This window comes from Epinephelus fuscoguttatus, linkage group LG17, assembly GCF_011397635.1.
Source record: "Epinephelus fuscoguttatus linkage group LG17, E.fuscoguttatus.final_Chr_v1".
Classification (NCBI taxonomy): domain Eukaryota; kingdom Metazoa; phylum Chordata; class Actinopteri; order Perciformes; family Serranidae; genus Epinephelus; species Epinephelus fuscoguttatus.
The window spans coordinates 35122470-35140597 of NC_064768.1; positions in this window are offsets into that span (position 1 = coordinate 35122470).

The following is an 18128-nucleotide window of genomic DNA, read 5'->3' on the forward strand; positions in this document are numbered from 1 at the left end:
ATGTACCAATAATTCACAGTGAGTTATTATGTGATGTACATATTTTCTGACTTTCATTCTATTCTTCTTTATTCCATTGATGAATATAGTTGAATTTCACACTTACAGCCTGAGCACAGTAACAATTTATACTTTATTTTAATATTTTTATATCTTGAGTACTATTGTTAAACACTGTAGTATAGTGCATGTTTTATTTATTTTAATGTACATTTTCATTTCTATGAATTTAAATTAAATTGTATTGCTTTATATTTACATACTTCTATTTCATACTCTTATTCTGACAATTCTCTTTTCTTTACATCGGAGCAACTCTGGAATCAATAAAGTATTTCTGATATTACTGGATGAAGAAGACCATTTTACCTACTTTTCTGACTATTGAGCAGTTAAATCTTTTACAATGCACCATATTTTCGAAACTTATCATGTGTTTTCTGTGTAAAATCTTAATCCGCAAAGCATATTTTAACTACTGTGGAAGAACATAGTGAGGTAAAGGTACTATTATTTGTTGCTGAATTGCAGTGGGATATAAGTATACAATGACATGAAATGGATATACACATGTAAAGTGCAAGAACCTCAAAACTGTACTTGATTAATGTACTTGTCCATCACAACAGCTTCCTCACATGCTGTCACTTCTCCTGGCTGTTATATCATCATGATCACCTGAAGGCGGCACGCTTGCTTGTTATTTTTGAATCAGCAGGGGGAGCTCGTGTCTCACAGTTGAAGGCTCATGTTGTAAAGACAAGGGGAAAAAAGTTGTATTTCCCTCGTGTAGACAGGCCTTCAGCCAGCTGTTTAGCTTTACAGATTGTACAAGGTATTTATCAGTGTTACATTTTTTAGCTTGCAGCTCCGTGCATTGCTTATATCTTACTTCCAAGTGTCAGAGAATGAAAAAGGCACTCGTCTTGCATGTTTTATCTGTGTGAAAAGATTTGTTCCACAAAGAATAAAATACAGTCACACCAGCCTGGGACTAGGTTAAGCTTAAATGCTAATGTCAGAGCCATTTTGTCCCAACAATAGATGTAACAATGCATCAGTGTGACTCCAGCGGTAATGTAAGCTGCTGCTCAGAGGCGACAAAGCGAGGCTGAATTGATCCCACAGCAGAAACACTTTAGTGCTCGGAGGCACAGAGATGTTTTCCTGTGGGGTTACAACACACAGGTTCCTGTTTCTTCCCTGACGCAAAACAAGCCTTTCTGTTCCTCGGTGCCATACAAGAGACGGCCGCAGTCTAAAGTGATTAGTTACACTGTACTGTGGAAAGGTCAATGATCCTGTGATGTGGATCGCAGTGCATTATCCTCATTGTGCTCAGTGAGATATGAAGTCCAGGCAGGGAGCACTGCTGTCTCAATTTAGTCAAACTGTGACTCGTTCGGATTGAACAACACGACGTCCACGTTGCCTGTTGTTTGGATCATCTGCAGCCGGGTTCATTGGGCTCACTGTGTGGGTGAGCACAAGCACTGCAAATTAAAATAACAAAATGACGGAGTTAGTGACTGATGGCTGACTCACAGACAGATAACTGCAGAGTTGACTGATGCTTCCATGTAACACCCAAATCTCTACTTGTGAGCCTGAGCAGCCAGCTTAGTCTCTGGAACACAGGAGGGGGGCTTAATGAGAGTTTTAATTCATTTTTGACCGGAGCTGTGATTGAATTAAACTCCCACAGAAGGGCTCACCACAAGCCATTTCCTCTTATTAGAGATGTAACAGAAGCAGCAGGCCGGGCGGCAGGTCAGTCTGAGATGAAACTGACTGTTCTGCCTTTATTTTATTGAAACATACTCTCTTACAGACTGTGTGTAGGTGCAGGTGGTGCAACTTATGGTCTGCTGATGTTTCCACACAGCTGACTGTGCATTATTATGTATTTTTAAAGATACAATTAACATTTTGAATTATTATTTGTTTTCTCTTTGAGAGGTAGAGGGCAAGATTAATACGACTCTTATGGCTGTGCGTATACAGAGCTGGAGCCAGAGTGCATTTAGGTAGCTTAGAATAAAGACTGGACACAGAGGAACACAGTCCAAAATGAGAAATTTGGTCTGTTAATTTATTCTATAGCACCTTATTGTGCTCCCCACTGTCTAATACACATGCATCATCATACAGAGGTCAGGATTTATGTAGCCTAACTTAGCATAAAGATTGAAAATATGACTACTGACTTATTTATTTAATTTAAAATACCTTAACAGTCTACACAGTGTCTCATTTTCAAATTACATCTTGTAGTTTGGAGCTGAGTCACGACATGATTAGACTAATGTAGCTTTAAGACCAGAGGATGCCTGGGCCACACTGCCTGCCTGTGTGAGCAGCACGTGTGCATCATGGAACTGCTTGTATTTTTTTTTCCTCGGTGCCCATGTTTACAGGTTAGAGCAGCCCATAGATTTTAATAATAATTAGATAACAAACGCCAAGATGGCGCCTATTTATTCCAATGGAGTTGCTTAATTGGTGCTCGATTGGCACATACGCCAAAAACCTTTCTAGCTTTCTTCCAAGTGACACGTGCAGTCTGTGAAAATGGTGTTATTATACCACCTTTCACCACAGTTTCAATGTTTTCATCTGTCACACTGATGAAAAAATATAAATATTTCTTTTTAACTCAATGTCTCTTGTTTCCGTTTAAAAATAAAAGCCCTCTGACAATGCTCTTCTCACTTGAATTTGGATAGAATGATTTAATTGCGCAGCTCCTCTAGACTTTCCAAATGTTATTGGACCAAATAGATTACATCCTGATTGCGGAACGAGTCATTTTGCGGGGGCTGTGATGCTCAAAAATGTGTCCATTGATTCCTCAATGTCAGTCCCCTGGCTCAATTCCTGACTTAAGCTCCAAACCTACCTATTTTTTGGCCACTTGGGGGCAGCAGAAACAAGTTTCTATCTCTCTCTATATTGTGTTATATATTGTAGCATAATGCGCATATTTTTCCATTCTTCAATTTTTTCTGTTTTTTACTATGATAAGTCTGTCTGTAGTCTCTATATACAGACTCTACATTCAGTGAATGTAGAGTCTGTAGGCAAACCCCGGAGATCTTGCCTCCGGAAGAAGAGTGGAAGAGCCCTGGTTTCCGGTTGTAGGCTGTTTGTAGTCCACGTGATATTGACCAATCATGCTTGAGCCGGCCGCAGTTGTTGCCAGGTTAAACGGTCCGTGCGGTGAACTAACGAGGCAGAACATAACTGACGTCACTGCAAACTCTGAATCCATCGCAATGGTTCAGCATATTTACTTATATATAAACGGAAGTCAGAAACGGAAATTCGCCTCCTCCGCCCAAAACAAAGCGGAATGCCAAAAAATCGGGCGTCTGTCCCCAGAGGCTGTATCGCCGTCTGCCGGAAGTCAGACGCTGAATACAGCCGATGGGTTCAGAGAATGATCTGTCTGTGTATAATATATATAATATACAAATACTTTATTCGTTATTCCAAGCGTAGTCAGGCTACTTGGGTTGATCTATATTATTGCTCTAAAATGGTGCGTTTAGAGTGCGGGTGCATAAAGATCAGTATGTAAGATGTATGACATATAGACATATAAGTCAAGGGCGGAGCTTCCGTTTCAATACTGGTGGGGACACGTATGCAATGGGGGGACTGGGGGGCCTCAAACACCTAATTTCCTGCATTCTGGGAAAGTATTTCTTCTGTCAGTTTATTGTGGAAATGTCTTTTATGTCTTTTATAAAAGTTAACATCCTCTGCTACTTTCAAGGGGACGAACTCACATGTTCTAAATATCGAGGGTGCGTGTCCCCTGTCTCCCCCCCCAAAATCTACACCTATGACATAAACTATACGATACTCGCCTTTTATTTGGTACATCACTTCTGCTGTGGCTCCCTATGAAAGACAGCAGTGGGTGTCAGCAGCGATAGCAAATATGGAAACAAGAGTGATTACATTTTCACTGAAGGAGAATTTGTCGCTGTTTTGCTGTCTTTCAATGAGACATAGCGGAAGATGGCTGCGTGGCAGAATGGTCCAAGTTGTTAAAGACAAGCACAAACTCCATGACTGTCCTCTCAAGAAAAAACTACAGTGTTAGTCATTTTAGCAATGTTTAGCAAGTTAATATTCAAGTGATCAAGCCCTGTAGCGGGCGTAGGAATTATGAGTCTTGTCTGGCAAGAGCAAAAGTGGAGGTGGTGTGACGCTGTCAGAGCCACAGGGTCATTGTAAGGAGGAGGTGGGGTGGTTGGATGGGTCAATGAAATGTCAGACTGAGACACTGGAGACAGTCAACATTGGTTTCTTTTAACCATGCCCTTAACCAAGTGGTTATTATGGTAACCATGACGAAGGTCCCCGAACCTCAAAGAAATTGAAATCAAGATGTTTTTCTACCCTTAACAAAGTTATTTTAACACACAGTCATATTTCCCTGAACCAAACTAAGTCACGTCTGTGCCTAAACCTAACCAAACCTTGTTACATCATAAAACAATTTGTGTGTTAATGTTGGTGGAAGGTACTAAAAAAAAAAAATGCTATCTTGTCGACAGCTTTTAAACATAATGGAACACTGCATCTGAAAGCCACAATATTGTGTTGGAGCAAGAGTCAGGATGTGGTTGGCACACAGAGAGGCTCACTCTGTCTAAAGTAAAAACATAAACCTAGAAACAACTCTAAAGCTCATGAATTAACATGTTTCTCATTTGCGTAATCAGTACATAAATGGTAATTTAAAACATCATAATTCATGGTTTTAGGGGAAGTTACATGCTGGAACTACATCGGTGGTGCGCAGCTTCTCAAAGGCTTGTCATCTACCAGGTTTGGCTCCATCTTGCATGCAAATAGGCCAAAACCAGAACTTGTGCTTCAGTAGAATGCCCATTGGCATCAGCAGCAGTTTTGTTAGGTTTCACTTTCACTTTTGTGGGGTTTAGGTGCACAGACTACATGGTTAGGTTTAAAACAAACATCATGGTTTGGCTTTGGTATCACAGGACACAAACCCTGGTCTCCTGGGTGATAGTCCTGTGTTGTTCTGTCCACCACCCTGGCCAACCACTTTGTCGTTATATGACTGTTAGTCAGTTGGCTTCCTCCATTGTCACATACAAATAAGTGTGGCCGACTAACACATTGATAAAGGCATTTCAAACATACATACATACACTTTTTTCCCTACCTAATTTTAGTGATCATCGAGTCTCTTCTGTAGTGGAATTAATATCATATTATACATGCATACTCTTATTGTGACGGCCCACCAGCAGATGGAGACACGAAATTCAATGCTTTTCAATGTATGTAATACTCATTCATTGTGCAAGTAAGAAAAAGCACGTTGGCCGATACTGAAGACGTGCCGATCAGGCATCCATACAAAATATCCCGGATATGGCCGCCATTATCTTGCGCTCTTGGAGCCCGAGTCTACACAGTAGCGCAATAAGGAATTGAGTGCCCACCCATACATCCATGTGACACATGACCTCGTGAGCAGAAGAGCTACCTAAAATGACAGAAAGCATCTTTGGGAAAAAATGTATTTGATGTGCACTTTTAATAAATAGATACATTTTTTAGTTTGGATCATGGGAATCGAGATGTTTTGGCTTCACTTTGAGGAAGCTGTTGTGCCATCCATGTTTACATACAGGGTCCACACTCAATGCACAGACATGACTTGCTGCTCTTATAAAAATAAAACTAATAACCATATCTTCAAAAACGTTGAATTATTCCTTTCATTGATGGTTCCTTCAACTTAAGTCAAATTAATGGAAGAAAGTCATGGGAAAGAAACAAGTCTGAAAGTGACATCTTTTGAATGAAAGACCAATATCATAGATCTGTCCAATGATGCTGTCTGATCCATGCGTGGTAAAAAGCCCTATCCCACTCATCTACCGTGGAAAATGTAGATCTGTCTTACTGAGGCTTTATTAATAACGTGGGGGTTAAACACCATGCTGAAGCTGCTCAGTGCTGAGGACTGCCTTTACACGTGTGAGCCCACAGCGCAGTGGAATGGAGCTGTGAAGGGGGATGGGCAGATTACTTTGTCTTACACCATGGTGATGAAGTGTCTCTCAGCTCGCTGTCTCTTTTCCTGCTCTCAACCTCTATTTACACCATTATATACAGTAGCCTCACATATAATAGACTGATATCAGATACTAACATTCATCATCCACTTCTAAGATAGAAGAGGTTCTTCTTTTACCTCAGCTATATACATATAACAATTTTTTGTGTAAATTTTTTAATGGCTCAAAATGCTTTTTAACACACAGTAAATTGTTTATTGAAAGGCCGAGTATATCACAAAGCCTCTCCTCACTATGCATTCCTTAAAACACCATGAATGAATCCGCCATTTACACTTTGAAAACATTTGGTTTTGTGTGGTTGTAAGCATGCCTTTACTAGAAAAGGTTAACCCCTTTAAAGGACTTTAATTTGAAAAGCTTTCAATTGACAAATAATTAAATTCAAGGGTTACATGAATTAATTGAATGGAAATTAATTATATTCGAAGGGATTCGCAGTAGTGTTAGGGCATTAAGGTGACCTACACCCTGAATTTTGGTTAAAATAACATGATAAATGCCAAAGGCCACTGGTTTCTAATGGATCATCTGCACAGTTTAGTGGAGCTTTAATCCCATAAAATTTACTGAATGTTATGTTAGTACATAACATCTTAATTAGTACCATAAAAGGTCCTTCAATAAGGTGAAACATGGAAACATGGATCACACTATCTTAAGAGATTTCTTAGGGTGCTTTCAGACCTGGAGTTGTCTTGCTTTGGTCCAAATCAGGGGCTGATTTTATGACAAAGTTGTATAATTGCCTAGAGTTGGTTCATGTTCTCACGGCAGTATTTACAAGCAGACCAGATCAAATGCCTTGTGCAAGAAAGCTGCTCTTGATTGGTCAGAATTTCCATGTGGGAAAAATCCAGGAAGTAAAGCAAACGTTGAAGAAGAGTACACTTGCAAGATAAATGTGACACTTTCTAATGTCACAATGGAGGGACAACTACGCAGGTTGATTTTAGCGCTGCTCATCGTGGACTATATTGCTGTCACTGTTCATTTTAGTCAAAGCATACAGTTTGAAAACGAGGTGCGGCTCCAACTAGAAAACAATGTTTTGATGCATTGGATGTGCTGAATGTGCATATTAAGGCAGTACAGGAGGAGGTGCACATTAATAATCCTCCAGGACTGTAACATGCTCATGTTTAACCCAAACAATGTGTCATGTGACTGCAGTTGCTTCACATCCAGGTCGGAACACCTTCTCACCACAAACCAACCGCACCAGAGTTCATTTGTAACCAGACTGAGACCACCTCTTCAAGAGGGTCTCGGTCCGGTTGTTTGGTGCGCACTTCAGTGTGATTGCCCTGTTCATGCCTGCCCAAATGAACCGCACTGAGGGGGCAAACGAACTTGAGTTCGATTGAACCAAACCAAACAGGGCAGGTGTGAAAGCATCCTTAATGTATTAGGGTCCTTCGAAGGATAAGGTCCTTTTAAGGTACAAACTAAAAGCCCTGCTCTGGTTGACTTGGCTAACTGGACTCCCCCTGGACTCCACATACCAAAAAGACACAAAATATGTACCACTGCTGACATCATCATGCTGTTAAAGTGATGGCTGTTTGTCATTAAGACAGAGGTGTAAGCCATGTAAATGTCTGTAATGGCATCATGAATACAGGACCATGCACTGGTAAGTAATTTTAAGAAGGATGAAAAGTGTTTTCCGTTCTCTCTCGGGTTGGAGCAGTGACGGATTTTTAACTTAGTTTACAACTGAAGTCTTAATATTAACGACCATCATCAGCATAAGGGACTCTCACCTCCCCTCTCACAGTGCCAATTGATTTTCTCATCAATGTCATCATTTAATGACAACACACACACACACACACACACACACACACACACACACACACACACACACACACACACACACAGGTTTCTAATTATGTTTTTTTATAGACTGAATCAACATAATAAAACTGGATGATGGAGTCAATCACTGTGTTCTGTGGTTTATTAAAGTGTTTTAAGTGTTTTCTTTGTGTAAAGGGGATGATAATTGAGTCATGCATAGAGTGCTCTTGCAGAGGCCAACAAGGCATGCATTTAATTTACATTAATCTAACAGCATTCAATTCAGACTTGTGTTTAAAGTGTTACAGAAATGCTACTAAGTCCAATAAGGCTGTCATTGTGAATCATAGAAATGTAATATGTCCTGCCTTAACAGATGCAACAAAGCTAACAGAACAGTTCCAGAACAGACTAAAGCCCCATAGACCCTCATGTCAAAATGAGCCTGGAACAGCCAAATGATTTTGGTCTTTATGGCCAATTTCAATGTTCATGACAACTGTAAGGGAATTCATTCTTTTTTATAACTCAGCCGTTTACATTAACCAAGGCCCAAAGTTCTGTATTTTTAAGGGCGGGGCCGCTTTGATTGACAGACTGTCTGTGAGATGTCACCACAGTCTATGAGTCAGATCCACCCCTCGCTCCTCCACTGCTCTACCCTCCAAATATCGTCACTTATGGCTCCAAAAAAACAAGATGGTGATGGCCAAAATTACAAGCTCTAAGCTTCAAAACGGGAGTCCACAAACCACTGGGTGACATCATGATAGCTACGTCCATTGTTTTTACAGTCTATGGTTTAGAGCAACGGATGTAGCAAACAACCAACAAGCACAAGACTTTGACCCAGGAGTCAAGTGTTCATGTCCTGTATAAAACTACAAGACATCATTGAGGTATTTTAACATGTGAGTTGTTAGTCACTAACCATTTCAGTCAATTTCTGTAAAAACGCCACTCCTCCTATTTATCTGATGGGGCAACAGGAAGTTGAAACAGATTCACCTTTTGGAGAAAGGCAACCTAACGTCACACTGCAGTGGCCAATCATGTGACCGGCGATCACACTGCAGTCCACAAGAACAAATAATAAAGTCTCTTTCTATCTTTTTTGTGTGTACATGCACGTGTTTTTTGTTTACATAAAGATACTGTGGTAGTAATAATCAAAAGGAATTGTGCTGATCTTTCAAGCCAACAAAACCACACATAAAGAAGACAAATGGCATATGGCGTAGCCTATGCACACGGCCTATGCTCTTGTAAGCATTTATACTTGTGCTGTGGCGTGTCTGCTGCAGTTCCTGGACACGTTTTCCCCACAAATACAACATGCTAATGTTTTTAGCACAAGCCTATGGCATTTTACATTGTATAAATTAGCCTAGCGAACTTTTCCTCTACCCACATGAAGCCGGGACAACAGCAACATTTAACAAAGGTAACATTACAATATTTAGCTCCATTACAACTCACAAGGTTCACTGACAAAACAACTGTCTTATACTAAACACGCTTTCCAAACAAATGTAACATGCTAATGTTATTAGCACAAGCCTATGGCATTTTACATTGTATAGATTAGCCTAGCAATGAGCAGAGTTTTTCTCTGCTCATATGAAGCCACGATAAGTCATTCACAAGACTTAAAATGCTATTTTTGTGGAGGCTTTATTGTCTTCACAATTTATTGTTTCTTATCTGTGAAATTAAAGTAAATAAAAGCTTTGTTTCCACTGAGGGAAATGGTTTCAGCTTACAGAAACAAACAGGAGTATTACATCCATTATTTTACTCATTAATTATCCATTATTATGTCATCATCAAGTAGTAAGTTGAGGGCATTTGAAGGTACGAATATTAAACTTTTTAGTTTCACAGTGTCTTCATAGGTGCAGTGTGTCAGCAGCTAATCTGCACACAGGAATTTTATTTCTTTGGGTTTCAGTGGAGCGTTTACATCGAGTGAAATCAATTTTGTTATGTACACATAAATGCCTGTCAAGTTGCTCAGTGCTGTGTGCAAACACCACTACAAACATTGATGTCATTTGTTGACGTCTACTCCGAGGAGCTCGCAAGCAACTCTGCGAGGGAACGTTCATTATATGACATCATCAGCCAGTTAATGGGCAACAGTGTACAGAACGGGGGGGGGGGGCTGCATGTGCAAAAACGCTGTCAACTTCTGCTCCATACTGCAGAGCCCAGAGCTACATTATGCTGCTTTGTTTCAGTTTCAAATATTTTAACAATTAGAATATGCACAATTCAATTCTGTTTGATGTTTGCTGCCAAATTGACTGTCTGATGATGGTCTAACAGCTGTTTCTCAGGCTTTTGTACGCTGATGAGAGGATAGATCACATTTTATCAGATGTGTTAATAGGCAGTTGTCATGCCGATTTAAAAGCTGATATCCAAAATTAGTTAATATATTGCAGTCATATTTATTTGTATGGTGGAGTGCCATGAAACAAAAAGTGTGGCATTTAACAATGTTGATGCTACTTTGAAGAAATGGTTGACTGGTTTTGAGGAAAGTCACTCCGTCTCAATTCAGTCAAGTTAAGTAAATAATGTTTTGTCACGCTTGTTACTTGGTTAGAAGAGAATTTAAGAGCACCGAGGTCAAATAACACAAACACCACATTTGATGCTTTGATTTTTTTGTGCTGCTGTTCAAAAATTCACTGACTGCAACTTCATTTGTTCACAGGAATGTTTGCACTTCAATCATACACTTCACCTCACTTGGATATGCTTACTTCAATCACTCGGTTATAAAATTATAGGTGCTGACCTTGGCTTGGTCATTGTCTATCTTCCTGATGACAGGATAATACAGATAGTATTCAGCAGTAGTATCCTGATGTCAGTTTTGGTGTCAGCAGTAACATTAATCCTTTTCAACAATTCAGTTGTTTCCATTTTTTGACAGCACATTTTGCCAGCGTCATGTGTACGAGATGTAAATGAAACCTCAACCTTCAACCATTTCTGATTCGGGCCTACAGTGTAGCATACTGTGGTTTTCAGTTTAGCTAGCCACTTTCCTCATTTTTTTCTCTTTTGTCTCCTTTTTTTTATTCGTCTTTTTTATTAAGCCACCCTGTACTGGTGATGGCCATGGCATAATTTTTTCGGGTTGTCCGTTTCTCCATACGTACATTTGCCCCATATGAATGCGATATCTCAAGAACATCCTGAGGGAAGTTCTTCAAATGGGAACTGCCCTTTAGTTCGACATCCCATTGTTCCGACCATATTAAACTCATTGTTCCGAAGTCCGTTCCAAAATCATCATGATGCCCTGTGGTTAAGGTCTGGTTAGGTTTAGGTACAAAAACCACTTGGTTAGGGTCAGGAAAAGATCATGGTGTGGGTTAAAATGAAAAAGAAAGTGACAAACACATAAGCCGTGAGCCTGCTCCGCCTCAAACCGGTCGCAGCGCACCATACGCCCGCCGCGAGCCGTTCAGCACCGCGGACAGTCGGACTAATGGGATGTCGAACCAATGGGCTGTCGAACCAATGACATGGACCCCTTCAAATTTGGCATAAATGTCTACTTGGACACACCACACAGTTGAGGCTGGGACTTTATAAAAAGGTGGAGACCAGGTGCTGGGCCAGAGGCAGCATGCATCCAAGAAAGAGCTACAAGAATTGCGGACACAGTGCCGCAAAAATGCAAACATAGTGAGGCATAACATCACGCTAATAAATTCACTGGCGATAAACACGCAGTAGTTTATCACCATATCATGCATAGTATACCTTTAACTTGCAATGCATCAATCTGTAAACACAAGTTGATGATGTTATGCCCAATATTCACTCTTTTTTTAGCTGTTTTGGTCTTTATCAACACCTGCAGACAATACTGTCTCTTTAGCTGCTAATTTCTTCACTATATTCATAAGTTGGACTCTTCATTCTCTCAAACGTCAAAGTCAAAATGGCTTGGTATTGGTTAGCAGTGCAACTTTAAGTTAAATACAGATCATTCATCATATGAATTCATTTTGGTTATTTGTCTTTGTCTTCTTTGATCCACTGGTCACAGCAATTCCACTGGAATAAAATCATCTTGCCACAAAATTGAGCTCTTTTAAATCCTGCTGTGTCGAGGCCATGACATAGTAACATAGCATGAATAGTCTATGTTTTTGTTGTTCAACAGGTCAAAGAGAGAAACAGTGTAGCTGATTGTGTCGTATCTGTTTCAGATTTATCAATATTTTAAGCTTGGTGAATATTATTTGGTAAAGTAGGCTGCAAAGTAAGTAATTATGGATACTGGATTTGAATCAATAAAATGCACTTGAACCCAAAACTTCCTTTAATTTATTATAATATTATTATATAATCTTTAACAGCTTAAGTTGAACTCTCTCAGTCTTTGGTACTAGACAGAATCGGTCTACTCTGCGTCATACTCACTACACATCCGTTAATGCTCCAGCACGTGCACAAGCTGTACATGATATAACTGAACATTTTTATCACAAAAACATGACCCAACGCTACAGAGCAGAGCCACACTGATGCAGTCAGAAGGCTTTAAGGCTCACTCCTCCACTGCGACTTTTATCTCATGTAATTATGCTGAGAGGATGACATCGAAGCAGGGCTTTTGTACATGCAGAGATATGACTGTGTCGTGTGGGAACATCAGTGGGCGACTATACCCCCACACCTCGGCCCCCTCACGCAGACCGATCGCTCCATCTCGTTCCTTTCATTCATTGGTTAATTACATTACTCATCTCTCTCCTGGCCTCAGCCGTGTCAGTGGAACAGCTGGGGTTGTTCCTGGAGCACAGATCCTGGGAAACATAAATCAAAACCCATCCTGCTGCCACTGAGTAAGACAGTGGGAAGCAAAGGGTCAATCCTCGTCTGTATTGTGTAGTATCTCATTCATAGAAAAATTACTGGCTGAACGGGTCACACATTCATACATGAACCTAGAGGAAGGTCTATGTTGGTTTCCTTCTTGGTGACAGATGTCTTTTTCCCATTTGGACTGTCCTAAAAATGACCATGTTGCACATCCAAATCTGGTTGTTTGGTTGCTGTGCAGCTGGTGAGGGGGAGAAGACATCAGTTAAACCAGAAAAAAATGTTGCCCAAATCATAATTGTGAGATGTTAATAATAATTTTCCATCTCATTAATGTTTCAACATTTTAGACCATGTTTGAGCTTAAATATTGCCAAAGTTAAGAAGGATTAAGTGTTTGTGTGTAACAGTATGGGATTCTCCAGCTTACAGACTGTTGAATTCTTTATAGTGGGTTGACAGCTCCTCAGGGCAAATAGAGGCTTTCATTGCAACGTGTTTTGGACACTTGACTAAACTGAAGATGACGCACACCCACTGTATGATAAACCCCACATTTTTAAAGATGCAGTTAGCAAGACTTTTGTGAAAAAGTAACAACTACAGAACTACTATTGCTAACTATTGCTTAAAAAATCTGCCATTCCTGCCATTTTTTAGCCAGCTCAGTGTCACTGCAGTGTGGGCAGTGTGTGCGTATCAACGGTGTTTGGCTTCTCCCTGTACCGCAAGTGAAACGTGCCATTGATGACGCATTTGACCACACCCAAGGACCTCCTGCAACAAATGAGCAGTGAGTTATGGGCACTAGTTGCACGATGGGAAGCCAAACGTCGTTCAGCTGCACACACTGCATTGACATAGAGCTGGTTGAAAATTGGCAAACTTTCCCTTTTAAAAGTAAAGAATTGTTTCTACTGTTTGTTAGTCTGCTCTCACTTTAAAGAGCAGTGTGTAGGATTTAGGGGGATCTACTGGCAGAAGTGGAGTAAAATATTCATAATTGTGTTTTCATAAATGTCTAATTACCCGAAACTTGAATCGTTACATCTTTGTTAGCATAGAATTGGACCTTCATATCTACATACGGAGCAGGTCCTCTTTGCAACGTCACTGCTACACACTGTTCCTTTAAGCAGCTGATGTTAGCATGCCTGTTTTTCCCTCAGCGTTTTCAAAATTAAGCACCAACCAGGCTTAAGTTAGACATTTTCCCTTAAGCCCAGTTCAGACCAAAATATGACGAAAATGTTCGAGAACATTGCAGAGAAATATTGCAGCCGTGTGAACTGGCTGGTCTGAGCTCGACTCAACTTGGCTGATGGTGTCACCTGCAAGTCAGCTAGTCATATCGCTGGTGGCTGGTTTGAAAACGTAAAGCACTTCACCTGTTTCAACAGCCAACCAGCTTGTAGTGAAGCCCACTGGTCAAGTCAAAATGACTGCAGGTAGCGTGCTGCTGCTACTTGCTGTATATGTTTATAGTAGCGTCACTTTTGTCTACCCCTGACGACTGGAACCTATTGTTTTAAAACTGACTGAGAATGAGTGATCAATCTGTCAGTGTTATCATCATAAACATATATGCTATTCCAGAATAGAAAGCTTGACAAGCATAGAAACAATTGCTCAGTTGTGACAGCAATTCACAGTATTTTATATTTAGGCACTTGTAGAAAGCTTTCCCTGCCCACCTGAAGTGAGGTATCACATCTGACAAGTGAAATGTAAAGTCTGTCTAACAGTATTTAATCCTCAGATATTGTTCCCTGAAAAAGCGCTTTTCTCTCTCCATCATCTTTTTGGTATAAAGAGACCACAAACCACTAAGGTTGGGATATAAATGGTTTTTATGCCTGTCGGTATCAGTGCTGTTGGAGCCCACAAGGCACAAAGATGACAAGTTCAACTGTAAACACCAATATTGTGCAGATCTGTGGTCCAAATGCAATGAAATCCATTATCACTTTAAGAACAAACAGTGTGAAAAATATGTTGAATTATGTGTTGTCTTGCTCCACAAAACCCATCTGACCTTGACTTGTATTATTGTAGGAGCAGAAAGTCAACAAGATTGTATCTTCGGTTCTTCTAATTTGGTAACATATTTCAAGTTCTTCCACAAGTGGGCTGGTATATGATTTTTTTCTCAAAGAAGCAGATGTGTGGCTACGTTTTAACAGCTGGCCTGGTGACCTTCTTGGAAATGGTGGTCGGAACATGATTGGAGTGTGGTGCATCACAGCTGTTTCATTTTGGCTAGGAGTGATGCAGACCGCCCCATCCCATCCAGCAATTCTTATATCCATCTGGACGAATGGCCTCCAGTTGTTATTGTATTTTATTGCTTTTTTTCCTCTGTAGTGTGGAAGTGGCATGGTAACAGCAGCAACAATAGAAGTACAGTAATATCAATAGTCAGTACTAGAACCTGTAGTGAAAAGTAGTCGTTGTATTACTGTAACAGCAGTGGCTGTAGTAGTATTACAAGCAGTTGTAGTAGCACCAGGTGGAATTGTTCCTCCCAGCTCCCTTACAATCAAGATAGCGGCAAATCTAACAAGGAACAGGTTTTAATTCTTCTCATGATCTGCCGAAATTTAGTGGATCATGGGTATGGAATTGTGCTGCAGAGGCTCTGGTTCAAAACAAGACCAAACATTTCTATTGGTATCAGTTTTGGAGCCATAATTAAAGCCTAAATGTGGCTGTGGTTGGGGAGGAAGAGTGAGGAGTCAGCAGTAAATGACGCCATAAAATAGTCAATAAAACAGGTTTTTTAATAATTATGAATCACGACAGCCACGAGAGATCCTAGAGCATACAGGTACACAAAATATGAGGCTGATTGGACCAGTAGTTTGCAAGATTAGCTGCGGACAGACAGATACACTTGCACACACACAACTAAACACATGATCCCCTCCAGGTTCACGCCTGATGAAGATAATAAAATACTTGTAGTAGTAGCTAGTAGTAGCAGCATCAGTGATAGTTTTAGGGAGTAGCAGCAGCAGCTGAAGTAGTATGTAGTAGTCTTAGTAGGGGCTGCAGTGTTGATAGTACTATCAACAGTAAATTAGTAGCAACAGTTGTAGCTTGTAGTTGTTTTAGTAGCAGTAGCATCAAAGGGAAGCATTATTATTGCCCCTGTTACCAGAAGCCATTTACACATTCATAGTTGCTCTCTCTGCAGTTACAGGCCGCCTGCTGTAGCCGCCAGCTCAGGCTGTTTTCCAGGGAGTAACAGCTCTGCGGTCACGTGTCTGGGTGGTCAGGGAGGTCGGGGAAGGTGGGGGGCAGGGAAGGGAAGCAGAGGGGAAAATCACATGTTCCCAGGAATGTTAGTCTCTGTTGTGGGTGAGCAGTGGGAAGCTCATGACCATCAGCGTGAAAACAGTGGAGCTGGAGCTCAGTTAATTTCAGAATGGAGTGGAGCAGACTGGTTACAAGGGAGTAGTCCAGTAGCCATAAATAATATGGAAATGGGTGTTTGTTCATTTGATCTGAATTTCTGAAGGTTAAAGCCAACACCAATATTTGTAAGAAATCCTAAAATCCTAAACAACAAAATAAGTCACTAAATATCATAGTGATAGACTATTCAAAGTTCCATGCTTTGGTTATGTCCATTAATCTGTCCATGACAACTGGACAAACTACTACTACTACTACTACTAATGATAACAATAATAAGGCATTTTATTTATAGGCGCCATTAAATCAGACCAAATATGCCAGCTTGAAAAGGTGTGTTTTGAGACGAGTCAAAGGGAATCAATATTATGAATGTCGAGGGGGAGAGTACCAGAGGTAGAGTACCAACGGCTGAAGGCTCTAGCACCCATGGTAGTCAAGCAGGCAGATGGTGATGTGAGCTGATGTGAGTTTAAAGGCCCAGACTCACCAAACCAACCTCACGTCACCTGTCTTAGCCAAAAGGTTGCTCCTGAACACATCACGAACATTACAGCCAATGGCCAACTAACATGTATGTTCTGCACCTGCGTGAGAGAATATAACTCTCCATATTAGCAGGTGGCGATAGTCTGTATTCGACATTCAAAAAGGGAAACAGGAAGACCCGATGTTCAAAGAACAAACAGTTTTTAGGTGCATCAGCGAACAATAGCACAAATGGCCGAATTGGCCGAAAATAGACGACTAGTGCCAATGGTGCGGACAAAAAACCTAGGGCAATGGACGGCCCAACGTTGACCAATGTCCCACTGTCGACTTGGTGTGTCAGGGCCCTCAAGCAGCCCATATATTCTGAGGTTCAAAGTCCTTTCTCACCAATTAACCCTGCAGTTGAGTGAACATCCTCAACACATGCCCATTTAGTAGCTGATCTGGAGTTTTCAGTTAGCCTATATCTTAGGTCTTGATGGTCACTTGATATGACTACATAACCTGATCAACAAGTCCAAAAGTCCCAAAACAGAAAGAGAGATTTTTTTGTGATATCATTACAGGAGGTAACTAATTAGAAAAATGAAACTGTTTCTATGTTTTCCACCTGAATCACCCTCCCAACTCTTGAGAATAGCAGTCACAGGCCGGAAAATGTCACGCGCTACATATATGAAATATGATCAAAAATGTCTTTAGAGTCAATTTGGATGTGATCTGTAAATACACAAAAGTCTTTTATAAAAATGTCATCAGTCACACTGCAGAGGTGGATGACACTAATGGGATAATAAAAAAAAAAACCTCCTCCATGACCACCTCATTGCATTCATTAAAGCTGATTTTATAATCTGCAGTTTGCCTTTAGCTTGTCGAGCTTCGGCTCACACAGAGAGGGAGAAGCAGGCCACTGTGATTTTCATACAGAAGCGGTCTGCTATTGCCTCTGGCTTATTGAATTCCCTCTCGTCGCCACAGGAAGAAAATCCTAATTGACAATTTCACACCAGCTCCTTCCCTCCCCGTTATTCATTTCCTATCATTAGTCCGTGATGGGTCGTAACTGTATTCCATCTCTTTATTAAAATTACTTACACATTTCCTCCTCTTTCCCCCTATCACCAGTACCCCTGCTTACCACTGCGTTTGGAGTGCCCTTGTGAGGCTAGTCTTTGAGGAGCGCGCTGAATTGGTTGTATAATTGTCTGTTACGCAACTGAGTGAATTAGGCAGGAGATATGTTTAAAATGAGGGCAGGGATTGGTGGCAGTGAAGAATACTGTGTTCTAGCTTTCTGCCTTGCAGAATAAAGGGGGAGGAGAGTTTGTCTATAAATGTGTATGTGTGTGCTTGTGTGTATGTGTGTGTGACAACAGCAGTGAGGGATGGAAAGGGAAAGACAGACACAGATAAAGCTGGTGTGCAGCAGAGGGA